Here is a 20796-nt window from a genome sequence, read left to right as displayed (position 1 = left end):
CTGAAATTCCGCACGGATCAGGATACCTCCCAGATGCAAGGTGCCCCCAAAGGCATCTGTGGCTGGTTTGACAGTGCCAAGTGCCTCCTGCAAACTGACATCAGGAACCTGACCTGGTGACTTTTGTTTCTCAGGGGAAAGGCCATCGTTCCTCTCTAGGGCCCGGTGGCCCGGAGTGGCCGGCTGCCTGCTGAAATTCGAAACGGATCAGGATACCTCTCAGACCGAAGGTACCTCCACAGGCAACAGTGGCTGGTTTGACAGTGCCAAGTGCCTCCTGCAAACTGACATCAGGAACCTGGCCTGGTGACTTTTGTTTCTCTGTGGAAAGGCCATGCTTCATATCCTGGACCCTTAGGCCCGGAGTGGCCAGCTGCCTGCTGAAATTCCTCACGGATCAGGATACTTCCCAGATGCAAGGTGCCCCCACAGGCATCTGTGGCTGGTTTGACAGTGCCAAGTGCCTCCTGCAAACTGACATCAGGAACCTGGCCTGGTGACTTTTGTTTCTCTGGGGACAGGCCATTGTATATGTACAGGGCCTGGATGCTCTGAATGGCCGTCCGCCTGCTGAAATTCCACACGGCTGAGGATATCTCCCAGATGCAAGGTGCCCCTACAGGCAACTGTGGCTGGTTTGACAGTGCCAAGTGCCTCCTGCAAACTGACATCAGGAACCTGGGCTGGTGACTTTTGTTTCTCAGGGGAAAGGCCATCGTTCGTGTCCAGGGCCGGGTGGCCCGGCCTGCTCGGCTGCCTGCTGAAATTCCGAACGGATCAGGATGCCTCCCAGATGGAAAGTGCCCCCACAGGCAACTGTGGCTGGTTTGACAGTGCCAAGTGCCTCCTGCAAACTGACATCAGGAACCTGGCTTGGTGACTTTTGTTTCTCTGGGGAAAGGCCATTGTACATGTCCAGTGCCCGGTGGCCCGGAGTGGCCGGCTGCCTGGTTAAATTCCGCATGAATCAGGATAGCCTCCAGATGACAGGAGACCCCACAGGCAACAGTGGCTGGTTTGACAGAGCCAAGTGCCTCCTGCAAACTGACATCAGGAACCTGGCCTGGTGACTTTTGTTTCACTGTGGAAAGGCCATGCTTCATATCCTGGACCCTTAGGCCCGGAGTGGCCACCTGCCTGCTGAAATTCCGAATGGATCAGGATGCCGCCCAGATGCAAGGTACACCTACAGGCAACTGTGGCTGGTTTGACAGAGCCAAGTGCCTCCTGCAAACTGACATCAGGAACCTGGCCTGGTGACTTTTGTTTCTCTGGGGAAAGGTCATGGTTCATGTCCAGGGCCCGGTGGCCCGTGGTGGCCGGCTGCCTGGTTAAATTCCGCACGGATCAGGATACCTCCCAGATGCAAGGTGCCCCCAAAGGCATCTGTGGCTGGTTTGACAGTGCCAAGTGCCTCCTGCAAACTGACATCAGGAACCTGACCTGGTGACTTTTGTTTCTCAGGGGAAAGGCCATCGTTCCTCTCTAGGGCCCGGTGGCCCGGAGTGGCCGGCTGCCTGCTGAAATTCGAAACGGATCAGGATACCTCTCAGACCGAAGGTACCTCCACAGGCAACAGTGGCTGGTTTGACAGTGCCAAGTGCCTCCTGCAAACTGACATCAGGAACCTGGCCTGGTGACTTTTGTTTCTCTGGGGAAAGGCCATGCTTCATATCCTGGACCCTTAGGCCCGGAGTGGCCAGCTGCCTGCTGAAATTCCTCACGGATCAGGATACTTCCCAGATGCAAGGTGCCCCCACAGGCATCTGTGGCTGGTTTGACAGTGCCAAGTGCCTCCTGCAAACTGACATCAGGAACCTGGCCTGGTGACTTTTGTTTCTCTGGGGACAGGCCATCGTATATGTACAGGGCCTGGATGCTCTGAATGGCCGTCCGCCTGCTGAAATTCCACACGGCTGAGGATATCTCCCAGATGCAAGGTGCCCCTACAGGCAACTGTGGCTGGTTTGACAGTGCCAAGTGCCTCCTGCAAACTGACATCAGGAACCTGGGCTGGTGACTTTTGTTTCTCAGGGGAAAGGCCATCGTTCGTGTCCAGGGCCGGGTGGCCCGGCCTGCTCGGCTGCCTGCTGAAATTCCGAACGGATCAGGATGCCTCCCAGATGGAAAGTGCCCCCACAGGCAACTGTGGCTGGTTTGACAGTGCCAAGTGCCTCCTGCAAACTGACATCAGGAACCTGGCTTGGTGACTTTTGTTTCTCTGGGGAAAGGCCATTGTACATGTCCAGTGCCCGGTGGCCCGGAGTGGCCGGCTGCCTGGTTAAATTCCGCATGAATCAGGATAGCCTCCAGATGACAGGAGACCCCACAGGCAACAGTGGCTGGTTTGACAGAGCCAAGTGCCTCCTGCAAACTGACATCAGGAACCTGGCCTGGTGACTTTTGTTTCTCTGTGGAAAGGCCATGCTTCATATCCTGGACCCTTAGGCCCGGAGTGGCCACCTGCCTGCTGAAATTCCGAATGGATCAGGATGTCGCCCAGATGCAAGGTACACCTACAGGCAACTGTGGCTGGTTTGACAGAGCCAAGTGCCTCCTGCAAACTGACATCAGGAACCTGGCCTGGTGACTTTTGTTTCTCTGGGGAAAGGTCATGGTTCATGTCCAGTGCCCGGTGGCCCGTGGTGGCCGGCTGCCTGGTTAAATTCCGCATGAATCAGGATAGCCTCCAGATGACAGGAGACCCCACAGGCAACTGTGGCTGGTTTGACAGTGCCAAGTGCCTCCTGCAAACTGACATCAGGAACCTGGCATGGTGACTTTTGTTTCTCTGGGGAAAGGCCATCGTTGCTATCCAGGGCCTGGTGGCCTTGATTTGCCGGCTGCCTGCTGAAATTCCGCACGGATCAGGATACCGCCTAGATGAAGGGAGCCCCCACAGGCAACAGTGGCTGGTTTGACAGTGCCAAGTGCCTCCTGCAAACTGACATCAGGAACCTGGCCTGGTGACTTTTGTTTCTCTGGGGACAGGCCATTGTATATGTACAGGGCCTGGATGCCCTGAATGGCCGTCCGCCTGCTGAAATTCCACAAATCTGAGGATATCTCCCAGATGCAAGGTGCCCCTACAGGCAACTGTGGCTGGTTTGACAGTGCCAAGTGCCTCCTGCAAACTGACATCAGGAACCTGGCCTGGTGACTTTTGTTTCTCTGGGGAAAGGCCATTGTACACGTCCAGGGCCCGGTGGCCCGGAGTGGCCAGCTGCCTGCTGAAATTCCAAACGGATCAGGATACCTCTCAGACCGAAGGTACCTCCACAGGCAACAGTGGCTGGTTTGACAGTGCCAAGTGCCTTCTGCAAACTGACATCAGGAACCTGGCCTGGTGACTTTTGTTTCTCTGTGGAAAGGCCATGCTTCATATCCTGGACCCTTAGGCCCAGAGTGACCGGCTGCCTGCTGAAATTCCGAACGGATCAGGATGCCGCCCAGATTCAAGGTGCCCCCACAGACACCTGTGGCTGGTTTGACAGTGCCAAGTGCCTCCTGCAAACTGACATCAGGAACCTGGCCTGGTGACTTTTGTTTCTCTGTGGAGAGGCCACAGTTCGTGCCCAGCGCCGGTCGCCCGTAGTGGACGGCTGCCTCCTGAAATTCCAAACGGATCAGGATACATCCCAGATGAAATGTGCTCCCACAGGCAACAGTGGCTGGTTTGACAGTGCCAAGTGCCTCCTGCAAACTGACATCAGCAACCTGGCATGGTGACTTTTGTTTCTCTGTGGAAAGGCCATGCTTCATATCCTGGACCCTTAGGCCCGGAGTGGCCAGCTGCCTGCTGAAATTCCGCACGGATCAGGATACTTCCCAGATGCAAGGTGCCCCCACAGGCATCTGCGGCTGGTTTGACAGTGCCAAGTGCCTCCTGCAAACTGACATCAGGAACCTGGCCTGGTGACTTTTGTTTCTCTGGGGACAGGCCATTGTATATGTACAGGGCCTGGATGCTCTGAATGGCCGTCCGCCTGCTGAAATTCCACACGGCTGAGGATATCTCCCAGATGCAAGGTGCCCCTACAGGCAACTGTGGCTGGTTTGACAGTGCCAAGTGCCTCCTGCAATCTGACATCAGGAACCTGGCCTGGTGACTTTTGTTTCTCAGGGGAAAGGCCATCGTTCGTGTCCAGGGCCGGGTGGCCCGGCCTGCTCGGCTGCCTGCTGAAATTCCGCACGGATCAGGATGCCTCCCAGATGGAAAGTGCCCCCACAGGCAACTGTGGCTGGTTTGACAGTGCCAAGTGCCTCCTGCAAACTGACATCAGGAACCTGGCTTGGTGACTTTTGTTTCTCTGGGGAAAGGCCATTGTACATGTCCAGGGCCCGGTGGCCCGGAGTGGCCGGCTGCCTGGTTAAATTCCGCATGAATCAGGATAGCCTCCAGATGACAGGAGACCCCACAGGCAACAGTGGCTGGTTTGACAGTGCCAAGTGCCTCCTGCAAACTGACATCAGGAACCTGGCCTGGTGACTTTTGTTTCTCTGTGGAAAGGCCATGCTTCATATCCTGGACCCTTAGGCCCGGAGTGGCCACCTGCCTGCTGAAATTCCGAATGGATCAGGATGCCGCCCAGATGCAAGGTACACCTACAGGCAACTGTGGCTGGTTTGACAGAGCCAAGTGCCTCCTGCAAACTGACATCAGGAACCTGGCCTGGTGAGTTTTGTTTCTCTGGGGAAAGGTCATGGTTCATGTCCAGGGCCCGGTGGCCCTTGGTGGCCGGCTGCCTGGTTAAATTCCGCATGAATCAGGATAGCCTCCAGATGACAGGAGCCCCCACAGGCAACAGTGGCTGGTTTGACAGTGCCAAGTGCCTCCTGCAAACTGACATCAGGAACCTGGCCTGGTGACTTTTGTTTCTCTGGGGACAGGCCATTGTATATGTACAGGGCCTGGATGCCCTGAATGGCCGTCCGCCTGCTGAAATTCCACAATTCTGAGGATATCTCCCAGATGCAAGGTGCCCCTACAGGCAACTGTGGCTGGTTTGACAGTGCCAAGTGCCTCCTGCAAACTGACATCAGGAACCAGGCCTGGTGACTTTTGTTTCTCTGGGGAAAGACCATTGTATACGTCCAGGGCCCGGTGGCCCGGAGTGGCCAGCTGCCTGCTGAAATTCCAAACGGATCAGGATACCTCTCAGACCGAAGGTACCTCCACAGGCAACAGTGGCTGGTTTGACAGTGCCAAGTGCCTCCTGCAAACTGACATCAGGAACCTGGCCTGGTGACTTTTGTTTCTCGGGGGAAAGGCCATGCTTCATATCCTGGACCCTTAGGCCCAGAGTGACCGGCTGCCTGCTGAAATTCCGAACGGATCAGGATGCCGCCCTGATTCAAGGTGCCTCCACAGACACCTGTGGCTGGTTTGACAGTGCCTAGTGCCTCCTGCAAACTGACATCAGGAACCTGGCCTGGTGACTTTTGTTTCTCTGTGGAAAGGCCATAGTTCGTGCCCAGCGCCGGTCGCCCGTAGTGGACGGCTGCCTCCTGAAATTCCAAACGGTTGAGGATACATCCCAGATGAAATGTGCTCCCACAGGCAACAGTGGCTGGTTTGACAGTGCCAAGTGCCTCCTGCAAACTGACATCAGCAACCTGGCCTGGTGACTTTTGTTTCTCAGGGGAAAGGCCATGGTTCACATCCTGGACCCGAAGGACCGGAGTGGCCGGCTGCCTGCTGAAATTCCGCACGGATCAGGATACCTCCCAGATGCAAGGTGCCCCCACAGGCATCTGTGGCTGGTTTGACAGTGCCAAGTGCCTCCTGCAAACTGACATCAGGAACCTGGCCTGGTAACTTTTGTTTCTCAGGGGAAAGGCCATCGTTCGTGTCCAGGGCCGGGTGGCCCGGCCTGCTCGGCTGCCTGCTGAAATTCCGCACGGATCAGGATGCCTCCCAGATGGAAAGTGCCCCCACAGGCAACTGTGGCTGGTTTGACAGTGCCAAGTGCCTCCTGCAAACTGACATCAGGAACCTGGCTTGGTGACTTTTGTTTCTCTGGGGAAAGGCCATTGTACATGTCCAGGGCCCGGTGGCCCGGAGTGGCCGGCTGCCAGGTTAAATTCCGCATGAATCAGGATAGCCTCCAGATGACAGGAGACCCCACAGGCAACAGTGGCTGGTTTGACAGTGCCAAGTGCCTCCTGCAAACGGACATCAGGAACCTGGCATGGTGACTTTTGTTTCTCTGTGGAAAGGCCATGCTTCATATCCTGGACCCTTAGGCCCGGAGTGGCCACCTGCCTGCTGAAATTCCGAATGGATCAGGATGCCGCCCAGATGCAAGGTACACCTACAGGCAACTGTGGCTGGTTTGACAGAGCCAAGTGCCTCCTGCAAACTGACATCAGGAACCTGGCCTGGTGACTTTTGTTTCTCTGGGGAAAGGTCATGGTTCATGTCCAGGGCCCGGTGGCCCGTGGTGGCCGGCTGCCTGGTTAAATTCCGCATGAATCAGGATAGCCTCCAGATGACAGGAGACCCCACAGGCAACAGTGGCTGGTTTGACAGTGCCAAGTGCCTCCTGCAAACTGACATCAGGAACCTGGCATGGTGACTTTTGTTTCTCTGGGGAAAGGCCATCGTTGCTATCCAGGGCCTGGTGGCCTTGATTTGCCGGCTGCCTGCTGAAATTCCGCACGGATCAGGATACCGCCTAGATGAAGGGAGCCCCCACAGGCAACAGTGGCTGGTTTGACAGTGCCAAGTGCCTCCTGCAAACTGACATCAGGAACCTGACCTGGTGACTTTTGTTTCTCTGGGGACAGGCCATTGTATATGTACAGGGCCTGGATGCCCTGAATGGCCGTCCGCCTGCTGAAATTCCACAATTCTGAGGATATCTCCCAGATGCAAGGTGCCCCTACAGGCAACTGTGGCTGGTTTGACAGTGCCAAGTGCCTCCTGCAAACTGACATCAGGAACCTGGCCTGGTGACTTTTGTTTCTCTGGGGAAAGGCCATTGTACACGTCCAGGGCCCGGTGGCCCGGAGTGGCCAGCTGCCTGCTGAAATTCCAAACGGATCAGGATACCTCTCAGACCGAAGGTACCTCCACAGGCAACAGTGGCTGGTTTGACAGTGCCAAGTGCCTCCTGCAAACTGACATCAGGAACCTGGCCTGGTGACTTTTGTTTCTCTGTGGAAAGGCCATGCTTCATATCCTGGACCCTTAGGCCCAGAGTGACCGGCTGCCTGCTGAAATTCCGCAAGGATCAGGATGCCGCCCAGATTCAAGGTGCCCCCACAGACACCTGTGGCTGGTTTGACAGTGCCAAGTGCCTCCTGCAAACTGACATCAGGAACCTGGCCTGGTGACTTTTGTTTCTCTGTGGAGAGGCCATAGTTCGTGCCCAGCGCCGGTCGCCCGTAGTGGACGGCTGCCTCCTGAAATTCCAAACGATTGAGTATACATCCCAGATGAAATGTGCTCCCACAGGCAACAGTGGCTGGTTTGACAGTGCCAAGTGCCTCCTGCAAACTGACATCAGCAACCTGGCCTGGTGACTTTTGTTTCTCTGGGGAAAGGCCATGTTTCACATCCTGGACCCGAAGGCCCGGAGTGGACGGCTGCCTGCTGAAATTCCGCACGGATCAGGATACCTCCCAGATGCAAGGTGCCCCCAAAGGCATCTGTGGCTGGTTTGACAGTGCCAAGTGCCTCCTGCAAACTGACATCAGGAACCTGACCTGGTGACTTTTGTTTCTCAGGGGAAAGGCCATCGTTCCTCTCTAGGGCCCGGTGGCCCAGAGTGGCCGGCTGCCTGCTGAAATTCGAAACGGATCAGGATACCTCTCAGACCGAAGGTACCTCCACAGGCAACAGTGGCTGGTTTGACAGTGCCAAGTGCCTCCTGCAAACTGACATCAGGAACCTGGCCTGGTGACTTTTGTTTCTCGGGGGAAAGGCCATGCTTCATATCCTGGACCCTTAGGCCCGGAGTGGCCAGCTGCCTGCTGAAATTCCACACGGATCAGGATACTTCCCAGATGCAAGGTGCCCCCACAGGCAACAGTGGCTGGTTTGACAGTGCCAAGTGCCTCCTGCAAACTGACATCAGGAACCTGGCCTGGTGACTTTTGTTTCTCTGGGGAAAGGTCATAGATCGTCTCCAGAGCCTAGCGGCCCTGTGTGCCCTTCTGCCTGCTGAAATACTGTACGGATCAGGATGCCGCCCAGATGCAAGGTGCCCCTACAGGCAACTGTGCCTGGTTTGAGAGTGCCAAGTGCCTCCTGCAAACTGACATCAGGAACCTGGCCTGGTGACTTTTGTTTCTCTGGGGAAAGGCCATTGTATATGTCCAGGGCCTGGAGGCCCTGAGTGGCCCTCCACCTGCTGAAATTCCGCATGGCTGAGGATATCTCCCAGATGCAAGGTGCCCCCACAGGGAATTGTGGCTGGTTTGACAGTGCCAAATGGCTCCTGCAAACTGACATCAGGAACCTGGCCTGGTGACTTTTGTTTCTCTGGGGAAAGGCCATAGTTCGCGTCCATGGTCTTGCAGCCCGGCGTGCCTGGCTGCCTGCTGAAATTCCGCACGGATCAGGATGCCTCCCAGATGGAAAGTGCCCCCACAGGCAACTGTGGCTGGTTTGACAGTGCCAAGTGCCTCCTGCAAACTGACATCAGGAACCTGGCCTGGTGACTTTTGTTTCTCTGTGGAGAGGCCATAGTTCGTGCCCAGCGCCGGTCGCCCGTAGTGGACGGCTGCCTGCTGAAATTCCAAACGGTTGAGGATACATCCCAGATGAAATGTGCTCCCACAGGCAACAGTGGCTGGTTTGACAGTGCCAAGTGCCTCCTGCAAACTGGCATCAGCAACCTGGCTTGGTGACTTTTGTTTCTCTGGGGAAAGGCCATTGTACATGTCCAGGGCCCGGTGGCCCGGAGTGGCCGGCTGCCTGGTTAAATTCCGCATGAATCAGGATAGCCTCCAGATGACAGGAGACCCCACTGGCAACAGTGGCTGGTTTGACAGTGCCAAGTGCCTCCTGCAAACTGACATCAGGAACCTGGCATGGTGACTTTTGTTTCTCTGGGGAAAGGCCATGCTTCATATCCTGGACCCTTAGGCCCGGAGTGGCCACCTGCCTGCTGAAATTCCGAATGGATCAGGATGCCGCCCAGATGCAAGGTACACCTACAGGCAACTGTGGCTGGTTTGACAGAGCCAAGTGCCTCCTGCAAACTGACATCAGGAACCTGGCTTGGTGACTTTTGTTTCTCTGGGGAAAGGTCATGGTTCATGTCCAGGGCCCGGTGGCCCGTGGTGGCCGGCTGCCTGGTTAAATTCCGCATGAATCAGGATAGCCTCCAGATGACAGGAGACCCCACAGGCAACAGTGGCTGGTTTGACAGTGCCAAGTGCCTCCTGCAAACTGACATCAGGAACCTGGCATGGTGACTTTTGTTTCTCAGGGGAAAGGCCATCGTTGCTATCCAGGGCCTGGTGGCCTTGATTTGCCGGCTGCCTGCTGAAATTCCGCACGGATCACGATACCGCCTAGATGAAGGGAGCCCCCACAGGCAACAGTGGCTGGTTTGACAGTGCCAAGTGCCTCCTGCAAACTGACATCAGGAACCTGGCCTGGTGACTTTTGTTTCTCTGGGGACAGGCCATTGTATATGTACAGGGCCTGGATGCCCTGAATGGCCGTCCGCCTGCTGAAATTCCACAATTCTGAGGATATCTCCCAGATGCAAGGTGTCCCTACAGGCAACTGTGGCTGGTTTGACAGTGCCAAGTGCCTCCTGCAAACTGACATCAGGAACCTGGCCTGGTGACTTTTGTTTCTCTGGGGAAAGGCCATTGTACACGTCCAGGGCCCGGTGGCCCGGAGTGGCCAGCTGCCTGCTGAAATTCCAAACGGATCAGGATACCTCTCAGACCGAAGGTACCTCCACAGGCAACAGTGGCTGGTTTGACAGTGCCAAGTGCCTCCTGCAAACTGACATCAGGAACCTGGCATGGTGACTTTTGTTTCTCGGGGGAAAGGCCATGCTTCATATCCTGGACCCTTAGGCCCAGAGTGACCGGCTGGCTGCTGAAATTCCGCACGGATCAGGATGCCGCCCAGATTCAAGGTGCCCCCACAGACACCTGTGGCTGGTTTGACAGTGCTAAGTGCCTCCTGCAAACTGACATCAGGAACCTGGCATGTTGACTTTTGTTTCTCTGGGGAAAGGCCATCGTTGCTATCCAGGGCCGGGTGGCCTGGATTGGCCGGCTGCCTGCTGAAATTCCGCACGGATCAGGATACCGCCTAGATGAAGGGAGCCCCCACAGGCAACAGTGGCTGGTTTGACAGTGCCAAGTGCCTCCTGCAAACTGACATCAGGAACCTGGCCTGGTGACTTTTGTTTCTCAGGGGAAAGGCCATCGTTCGTGTCCAGGGCCGGGTGGCCCGGCCTGCTCGGCTGCCTGCTGAAATTCCGCACGGATCAGGATGCCGCCCAGATGCAAAGTGCCCCCACAGGCAACAGTGGCTGGTTTGACAGTGCCAAGTGCCTCCTGCAAACTGACATCAGGAACCTGGCTTGGTGACTTTTGTTTCTCTGGGGAAAGGCCATTGTACATGTCCAGGGCCCGGTGGCCCGGAGTGGCCGGCTGCCTGGTTAAATTCCGCATGAATCAGGATAGCCTCCAGATGACAGGAGACCCCACAGGCAACAGTGGCTGGTTTAACAGTGCCAAGTGCCTCCTGCAAACTGACATCAGGAACCTGGCCTGGTGATTTTTGTTTCTCTGGGGAAAGGCCATCGTTGCTATCCAGGGCCTGGTGGCCTTGATTTGCCGGCTGCCTGCTGAAATTCCGCACGGATCAGGATACCGCCTAGATGAAGGGAGCCCCCACAGGCAACAGTGGCTGGTTTGACAGTGCCAAGTGCCTCCTGCAAACTGACATCAGGAACCTGGCCTGGTGACTTTTGTTTCTCTGGGGACAGGCCATTGTATATGTACAGGGCCTGGATGCCCTGAATGGCCGTCCGCCTGCTGAAATTCCACAATTCTGAGGATATCTCCCAGATGCAAGGTGCCCCTACAGGCAACTGTGGCTGGTTTGACAGTGCCAAGTGCCTCCTGCAAACTGACATCAGGAACCTGGCCTGGTGACTTTTGTTTCTCTGGGGAAAGGCCATTGTACACGTCCAGGGCCCGGTGGCCCGGAGTGGCCAGCTGCCTGCTGAAATTCCAAACGGATCAGGATACCTCTCAGACCGAAGGTACCTCCACAGGCAACAGTGGCTGGTTTGACAGTGCCAAGTGCCTCCTGCAAACTGACATCAGGAACCTGGCCTGGTGACTTTTGTTTCTCGGGGGAAAGGCCATGCTTCATATCCTGGACCCTTAGGCCCAGAGTGACCGGCTGCCTGCTGAAATTCCGAACGGATCAGGATGCCGCCCAGATTCAAGGTGCCCCCACAGACACCTGTGGCTGGTTTGACAGTGCCAAGTGCCTCCTGCAAACTGACATCAGGAACCTGGCCTGGTGACTTTTGTTTCTCTGTGGAGAGGCCATAGTTCGTGCCCAGCGCCGGTCGCCCGTAGTGGACGGCTGCCTCCTGAAATTCCAAACGGTTGAGGATACATCCCAGATGAAATGTGCTCCCACAGGCAACAGTGGCTGGTTTGACAGTGCCAAGTGCCTCCTGCAAACTGACATCAGCAACCTGGCCTGGTGACTTTTGTTTCTCTGGGGAAAGACCATGGTTCACATCCTGGACCCCAAGGGCCGGAGTGGCCGGCTGCCTGCTGAAATTCCGCACGGATCAGGATACCTCCCAGATGCAAGGTGCCCCCAAAGGCATCTGTGTCTGGTTTGACAGTGCCAAGTGCCTCCTGCAAACTGACATCAGGAACCTGACCTGGTGACTTTTGTTTCTCTGTGGAAAGGCCATCGTTCCTCTCTAGGGCCCGGTGGCCCAGAGTGGCCGGCTGCCTGCTGAAATTCGAAACGGATCAGGATACCTCTCAGACCGAAGGTACCTCCACAGGCAACAGTGGCTGGTTTGACAGTGCCAAGTGCCTCCTGCAAACTGACATCAGGAACCTGGCCTGGTGACTTTTGTTTCTCTGTGGAAAGGCCATGCTTCATATCCTGGACCCTTAGGCCCGGAGTGGCCAGCTGCCTGCTGAAATTCCGCACGGTTCAGGATACTTCCCAGATGCAAGATGCCCCCACAGGCATCTGTGGCTGGTTTGACAGTGCCAAGTGCCTCCTGCAAACTGACATCAGGAACCTGGCCTGGTGACTTTTGTTTCTCTGGGGAAAGGTCATAGATCGTCTCCAGAGCCTAGCGGCCCTGTGTGCCCTTCTGCCTGCTGAAATACTGTACGGATCAGGATGCCGCCCAGATGCAAGGTGCCCCTACAGGCAACTGTGGCTGGTTTGAGAGTGCCAAGTGCCTCCTGCAAACTGACATCAGGAACCTGGCCTGGTGACTTTTGTTTCTCTGGGGAAAGGCCATTGTATATGTCCAGGGCCGGGAGACCCTGAGTGGCCCTCCGCCTGCTGAAATTCCGCATGGCTGAGGATATCTCCCAGATGCAAGGTGCCCCCACAGGGAATTGTGGCTGGTTTGACAGTGCCAAATGGCTCCTGCAAACTGACATCAGGAACCTGGCCTGGTGACTTTTGTTTCTCTGGGGAAAGGCCATAGTTCGCGTCCATGGTCTTGCGGCCCGGCGTGCCTGGCTGCCTGCTGAAATTCCGCACGGATCAGGATGCCTCCCAGATGGAAAGTGCCCGCACAGGCAACTGTGGCTGGTTTGACAGTGCCAAGTGCCTCCTGCAAACTGACATCAGGAACCTGGCCTGGTGACTTTTGTTTCTCTGTGGAGAGGCCATAGTTCGTGCCCAGCGCCGGTCGCCCGTAGTGGACGGCTGCCTCCTGAAATTCCAAACGGTTGAGGATACATCCCAGATGAAATGTGCTCCCACAGGCAACAGTGGCTGGTTTGACAGTGCCAAGTGCCTCCTGCAAACTGACATCAGCAACCTGGCCTGGTGACTTTTGTTTCTCTGGGGAAAGACCATGGTTCACATCCTGGACCCGAAGGCCCGGAGTGGCCGGCTGCCTGCTGAAATTCCGCACGGATCAGGATACCGCCTAGATGAAGGGAGCCCCCACAGGCAACAGTGGCTGGTTTGACAGTGCCAAGTGCCTCCTGCAAACTGACATCAGGAACCTGGCCTGGTGACTTTTGTTTCTCTGGGGACAGGCCATTGTATATGTACAGGGCCTGGATGCCCTGAATGGCCGTCCGCCTGCTGAAATTCCACAATTCTGAGGATATCTCCCAGATGCAAGGTGCCCCTACAGGCAACTGTGTCTGGTTTGACAGTGCCAAGTGCCTCCTGCAAACTGACATCAGGAACCTGGCCTGGTGACTTTTGTTTCTCTGTGGAGAGGCCATAGTTCGTGCCCAGCGCCGGTCGCCCGTAGTGGACGGCTGCCTCCTGAAATTCCAAACGGTTGAGGATACATCCCAGATGAAATGTGCTCCCACAGGCAACAGTGGCTGGTTTGACAGTGCCAAGTGCCTCCTGCAAACTGACATCAGCAACCTGGCCTGGTGACTTTTGTTTCTCTGGGGAAAGGCCATGTTTCACATCCTGGACCCGAAGGCCCGGAGTGGCCGGCTGCCTGCTGAAATTCCGCACGGATCAGGATACCGCCTAGATGAAGGGAGCCCCCACAGGCAACAGTGGCTGGTTTGACAGTGCCAAGTGCCTCCTGCAAACTGACATCAGGAACCTGGCCTGGTGACTTTTGTTTCTCTGGGGACAGGCCATTGTATATGTACAGGGCCTGGATGCTCTGAATGGCCGTCCGCCTGCTGAAATTCCACAATTCTGAGGATATCTCCCAGATGCAAGGTTCCCCCACAGGCATCTGTGGCTGGTTTGACAGTGCCAAGTGCCTCCTGCAAACTGACATCAGGAACCTGGCCTGGTGACTTTTGTTTCTCTGGGGAAAGGCCATTGTACACGTCCAGGGCCCGGTGGCCCGGAGTGGCCAGCTGCCTGCTGAAATTCCAAACGGATCAGGATACCTCTCAGACCGAAGGTACCTCCACAGGCAACAGTGGCTGGTTTGACAGTGCCAAGTGCCTCCTGCAAACTGACATCAGCAACCTGGCCTGGTGACTTTTGTTTCTCGGGGGAAAGGCCATGCTTCATATCCTGGACCCTTAGGCCCAGAGTGACCGGCTGCCTGCTGAAATTCCGAACGGATCAGGATGCCGCCCAGATTCAAGGTGCCCCCACAGACACCTGTGGCTGGTTTGACAGTGCCAAGTGCCTCCTGCAAACTGACATCAGGAACCTGGCCTGGTGACTTTTGTTTCTCTGTGGAGAGGCCATAGTTCGTGCCCAGCGCCGGTCGCCCGTAGTGGACGGCTGCCTCCTGAAATTCCAAACGGTTGAGGATACATCCCAGATGAAATGTGCTCCCACAGGCAACAGTGGCTGGTTTGACAGTGCCAAGTGCCTCCTGCAAACTGACATCAGGAACCTGGCCTGGTGACTTTTGTTTCTCTGGGGAAAGGCCATGGTTGACATCCTGGACCCGAAGGCCCGGAGTGGCCGGCTGCCTGCTGAAATTCCGCACGGATCAGGATACCTCCCAGATGCAAGGTGCCCCCAAAGGCATCTGTGGCTGGTTTGACAGTGCCAAGTGCCTCCTGCAAACTGACATCAGGAACCTGACCTGGTGACTTTTGTTTCTCAGGGGAAAGGCCATCGTTCCTCTCTAGGGCCCGGTGGCCCAGAGTGGCCGGCTGCCTGCTGAAATTCGAAAGGGATCAGGATCCCTCTCAGACCGAAGGTACCTCCACAGGCAACAGTGGCTGGTTTGACAGTGCCAAGTGCCTCCTGCAAACTGACATCAGGAACCTGGCCTGGTGACTTTTGTTTCTCTGTGGAAAGGCCATGCTTCATATCCTGGACCCGAAGGCCCGGAGTGGCCAGCTGCCTGCTGAAATTCCGCACGGATCAGGATACTTCCCAGATGCAAGGTGCCCCCACAGGCATCTGTGGCTGGTTTGACAGTGCCAAGTGCCTCCTGCAAACTGACATCAGGAACCTGGCATGTTGACTTTTGTTTCTCTGGGGAAAGGCCATCGTTGCTATCCAGGGCCGGGTGGCCTGGATTGGCCGGCTGCCTGCTGAAATTCCGCACGGATCAGGATACCGCCTAGATGAAGGGAGCCCCCACAGGCAACAGTGGCTGGTTTGACAGTGCCAAGTGCCTCCTGCAAACTGACATCAGGAACCTGGCCTGGTGACTTTTGTTTCTCTGGGGACAGGCCATTGTATATGTACAGGGCCTGGATGCTCTGAATGTCCGTCCGCCTGCTGAAATTCCACACGGCTGAGGATATCTCCCAGATGCAAGGTGCCCCTACAGGCAACTGTGGCTGGTTTGACAGTGCCAAGTGCCTCCTGCAAACTGACATCAGGAACCTGGCCTGGTGACTTTTGTTTCTCAGGGGAAAGGCCATCGTTCGTGTCCAGGGCCGGGTGGCCCGGCCTGCTCGGCTGCCTGCTGAAATTCCGCACGGATCAGGATGCCTCCCAGATGGAAAGTGCCCCCACAGGCAACTGTGGCTGGTTTGACAGTGCCAAGTGCCTCCTGCAAACTGACATCAGGAACCTGGCTTGGTGACTTTTGTTTCTCTGGGGAAAGGCCATTGTACATGTCCAGGGCCCGGTGGCCCGGAGTGGCCGGCTGCCTGGTTAAATTCCGCATGAATCAGGATAGCCTCCAGATGACAGGAGACCCCACAGGCAACAGTGGCTGGTTTAACAGTGCCAAGTGCCTCCTGCAAACTGACATCAGGAACCTGGCATGGTGATTTTTGTTTCTCTGGGGAAAGGCCATCGTTGCTATCCAGGGCCTGGTGGCCTTGATTTGCCGGCTGCCTGCTGAAATTCCGCACGGATCAGGATACCGCCTAGATGAAGGGAGCCCCCACAGGCAACAGTGGCTGGTTTGACAGTGCCAAGTGCCTCCTGCAAATTGACATCAGGAACCTGGCCTGGTGACTTTTGTTTCTCTGGGGACAGGCCATTGTATATGTACAGGGCCTGGATGCCCTGAATGGCCGTCCGCTTGCTGAAATTCCACAATTCTGAGGATATCTCCCAGATGCAAGGTGCCCCTACAGGCAACTGTGGCTGGTTTGACAGTGCCAAGTGCCTCCTGCAAACTGACATCAGGAACCTGGCCTGGTGACTTTTGTTTCTCTGGGGAAAGGCCATTGTACACGTCCAGGGCCCGGTGGCCCGGAGTGGCCAGCTGCCTGCTGAAATTCCAAATGGATCAGGATACCTCTCAGACCGAAGGTACCTCCACAGGCAACAGTGGCTGGTTTGACAGTGCCAAGTGCCTCCTGCAAAGTGACATCAGCAACCTGGCCTGGTGACTTTTGTTTCTCGGGGGAAAGGCCATGCTTCATATCCTGGACCCTTAGGCCCAGAGTGACCGGCTGCCTGCTGAAATTCCGAACGGATCAGGATGCCGCCCAGATTCAAGGTGCCCCCACAGACACCTGTGGCTGGTTTGACAGTGCCAAGTGCCTCCTGCAAACTGACATCAGGAACCTGGCCTGGTGACTTTTGTTTCTCTGTGGAGAGGCCATAGTTCGTGCCCAGCGCCGGTCGCCCGTAGTGGACGGCTGCCTCCTGAAATTCCAAACGGTTGAGGATACATCCCAGATGAAATGTGCTCCCACAGGCAACAGTGGCTGGTTTGACAGTGCCAAGTGCCTCCTGCAAACTGACATCAGCAACCTGTCCTGGTGACTTTTGTTTCTCTGGGGAAAGACCATGGTTCACATCCTGGACCCCAAGGGCCGGAGTGGCCGGCTGCCTGCTGAAATTCCGCACGGATCAGGATACCTCCCAGATGCAAGGTGCCCCCAAAGGCATCTGTGGCTGGTTTGACAGTGCCAAGTGCCTCCTGCAAACTGACATCAGGAACCTGGCCTGGTGACTTTTGTTTCTCAGGGGAAAGGCCATCGTTCCTCTCTAGGGCCCGGTGGCCCAGAGTGGCCGGCTGCCTGCTGAAATTCGAAACGGATCAGGATCCCTCTCAGACCGAAGGTACCTCCACAGGCAACAGTGGCTGGTTTGACAGTGCCAAGTGCCTCCTGCAAACTGACATCAGGAACCTGGCCTGGTGACTTTTGTTTCTCTGTGGAAAGGCCATGCTTCATATCCTGGACCCTTAGGCCCGGAGTGGCCAGCTGCCTGCTGAAATTCCGCACGGTTCAGGATACTTCCCAGATGCAAGATGCCCCCACAGGCATCTGTGGCTGGTTTGACAGTGCCAAGTGCCTCCTGCAAACTGACATCAGGAACCTGGCCTGGTGACTTTTGTTTCTCTGGGGAAAGGTCATAGATCGTCTCCAGAGCCTAGCGGCCCTGTGTGCCCTTCTGCCTGCTGAAATACTGTACGGATCAGGATGCCGCCCAGATGCAAGGTGCCCCTACAGGCAACTGTGGCTGGTTTGAGAGTGCCAAGTGCCTCCTGCAAACTGACATCAGGAACCTGGCCTGGTGACTTTTGTTTCTCTGGGGAAAGGCCATTGTATATGTCCAGGGCCGGGAGGCCCTGAGTGGCCCTCCGCCTGCTGAAATTCCGCATGGCTGAGGATATCTCCCAGATGCAAGGTGCCCCCACAGGGAATTGTGGCTGGTTTGACAGTGCCAAATGGCTCCTGAAAACTGACATCAGGAACCTGGCCTGGTGACTTTTGTTTCTCTGGGGAAAGGCCATAGTTCGCGTCCATGGTCTTGCGGCCCGGCGTGCCTGGCTGCCTGCTGAAATTCCGCACGGATCAGGATGCCTCCCAGATGGAAAGTGCCCCCACAGGCAACTGTGGCTGGTTTGACAGTGCCAAGTGCCTCCTGCAAACTGACATCAGGAACCTGGCCTGGTGACTTTTGTTTCTCTGTGGAGAGGCCATAGTTCGTGCCCAGCGCCGGTCGCCCGTAGTGGACGGCTGCCTCCTGAAATTCCAAACGGTTGAGGATACATCCCAGATGAAATGTGCTCCCACAGGCAACAGTGGCTGGTTTGACAGTGCCAAGTGCCTCCTGCAAACTGACATCAGCAACCTGGCCTGGTGACTTTTGTTTCTCTGGGGAAAGGCCATGTTTCACATCCTGGACCCGAAGGCCCGGAGTGGCCGGCTGCCTGCTGAAATTCCGCACGGATCAGGATAGCGCCTAGATGAAGGGAGCCCCCACAGGCAACAGTGGCTGGTTTGACAGTGCCAAGTGCCTCCTGCAAACTGACATCAGGAACCTGGCCTGGTGACTTTTGTTTCTCTGGGGACAGGCCATTGTATATGTACAGGGCCTGGATGCCCTGAATGGCCGTTCGCCTGCTGAAATTCCACAATTCTGAGGATATCTCCCAGATGCAAGGTGCCCCTACAGGCAACTGTGGCTGGTTTGACAGTGCCAAGTGCCTCCTGCAAACTGACATCAGGAACCTGGCCTGGTGACTTTTGTTTCTCTGGGGAAAGGCCATTGTACATGTCCAGGGCCCGGTGGCCCGGAGTGGCCAGCTGCCTGCTGAAATTCCAAACGGATCAGGATACCTCTCAGACCGAAGGTACCTCCACAGGCAACAGTGGCTGGTTTGACAGTGCCAAGTGCCTCCTGCAAACTGACATCAGCAACCTGGCCTGGTGACTTTTGTTTCTCTGGGGAAAGGCCATGCTTCATATCCTGGACCCTTAGGCCCAGAGTGACCGGCTGCCTGCTGAAATTCCGAACGGATCAGGATGCCGCCCAGATTCAAGGTGCCCCCACAGACACCTGTGGCTGGTTTGACAGTGCCAAGTGCCTCCTGCAAACTGACATCAGGAACCTGGCCTGGTGACTTTTGTTTCTCTGTGGAGAGGCCATAGTTCGTGCCCAGCGCCGGTCGCCCGTAGTGGACGGCTGCCTCCTGAAATTCCAAACGGTTGAGGATACATCCCAGATGAAATGTGCTCCCACAGGCAACAGTGGCTGGTTTGACAGTGCCAAGTGCCTCCTGCAAACTGACATCAGGAACCTGGCCTGGTGACTTTTGTTTCTCTGGGGAAAGGCCATGGTTCAAGTCCAGTGCCCGGTGGCTAGGAGTGGCCGGCTGCCTGCTGAAATTCCGCACAGATGAGGATACCACCTAGAAGCAAATGCCCCCACAGGCACCAGTGGCTGGTTTGACAGTGCCAAGTGCCTCCTGCAAACTGACATCAGGAACCTGGCCTGCTGACTTTTGTTTCTCAGGGGAAAGGCCATCGTTCCTCTCTAGGGCCCGGTGGCCCAGAGTGGCCGGCTGCCTGCTGAAATTCGAAACGGATCAGGATACCTCTCAGACCGAAGGTACCTCCACAGGCAACAGTGGCTGGTTTGACAGTGCCAAGTGCCTCCTGCAAACTGACATCAGGAACCTGGCCTGGTGACTTTTGTTTCTCGGGGGAAAGGCCATGCTTCATATCCTGGACCCTTAGGCCCGGAGTGGCCAGCTGCCTGCTGAAATTCCGCACGGATCAGGATACTTCCCAGATGCAAGGTGCCCCCACAGGCATCTGTGGCTGGTTTGACAGTGCCAAGTGCCTCCTGCAAACTGACATCAGGAACCTGGCATGTTGACTTTTGTTTCTCTGGGGAAAGGCCATCGTTGCTATCCAGGGCCGGGTGGCCTGGATTGGCCGGCTGCCTGCTGAAATTCCGCACGGATCAGGATAGCGCCTGGATGAAGGGAGCGCCCACAGGCAACAGTGGCTGGTTTGACAGTGCCAAGTGCCTCCTGCAAACTGACATCAGGAACCTGGCCTGGTGACTTTTGTTTCTCAGGGGAAAGGCCATCGTTCGTGTCCAGGGCCGGGTGGCCCTGCCTGCTCGGCTGCCTGCTGAAATTCCGCACGGATTAGGATGCCTCCCAGATGGAATGTGCCCCCACAGGCAACTGTGGCTGGTTTGACAGTGCCAAGTGCCTCCTGCAAACTGACATCAGGAACCTGGCTTGGTGACTTTTGTTTATCTGGGGAAAGGCCATTGTACATGTCCAGGGCCCGGTGGCCCGGAGTGGCCGGCTGCTTGGTTAAATTCCGCATGAATCAGGATAGCCTCCAGATGACAGGAGACCCCACAGGCAACAGTGGCTGGTTTGACAGTGCCAAGTGCCTCCTGCAAACTGACATCAGGAACCTGGCCTGGTGACTTTTGTTTCTCTGTGGAAAGGCCATGCTTCATATCCTGGACCCTTAGGCCCGGAGTGGCCAGCTGCCTGCTGAAATTCCGAATGGATCAGGATGCCGCCCAGATGCAAGGTACACCTACAGGCAACTGTGGCTGGTTTGACAGTGCCAAGTGCCTCCTGCAAACTGACATCAGGAACCTGGCCTGGTGACTTTTGTTTCTCTGGGGAAAGGTCATGGTTCACATCCTGGACCCGAAGGCCCGGAGTGGCCGGCTGCCTGCTGAAATTCCGCACGGATCAGGATACCTCCCAGATGCAAGGTGCCCCCAAAGGCATCTGTGGCTGGTTTGACAGTGCCAAGTGCCTCCTGCAAACTGACATCAGGAACCTGACCTGGTGACTTTTGTTTCTCAGGGGAAAGGCCATCGTTCCTCTCTAGGGCCCGGTGGCCCGGAGTGGCCGGCTGCCTCCTGAAATTCGAAACGGATCAGGATACCTCTCAGACGGAAGGTACCTCCACAGGCAACAGTGGCTGGTTTGACAGTGCCAAGTGCCTCCTGCAAACTGA

This window comes from Passer domesticus, chromosome 4 (genome assembly GCF_036417665.1).
Source record: "Passer domesticus isolate bPasDom1 chromosome 4, bPasDom1.hap1, whole genome shotgun sequence".
NCBI classification, from domain to species: Eukaryota; Metazoa; Chordata; class Aves; order Passeriformes; family Passeridae; genus Passer; species Passer domesticus.
Note: the sequence above shows the minus strand (reverse complement) of the source record.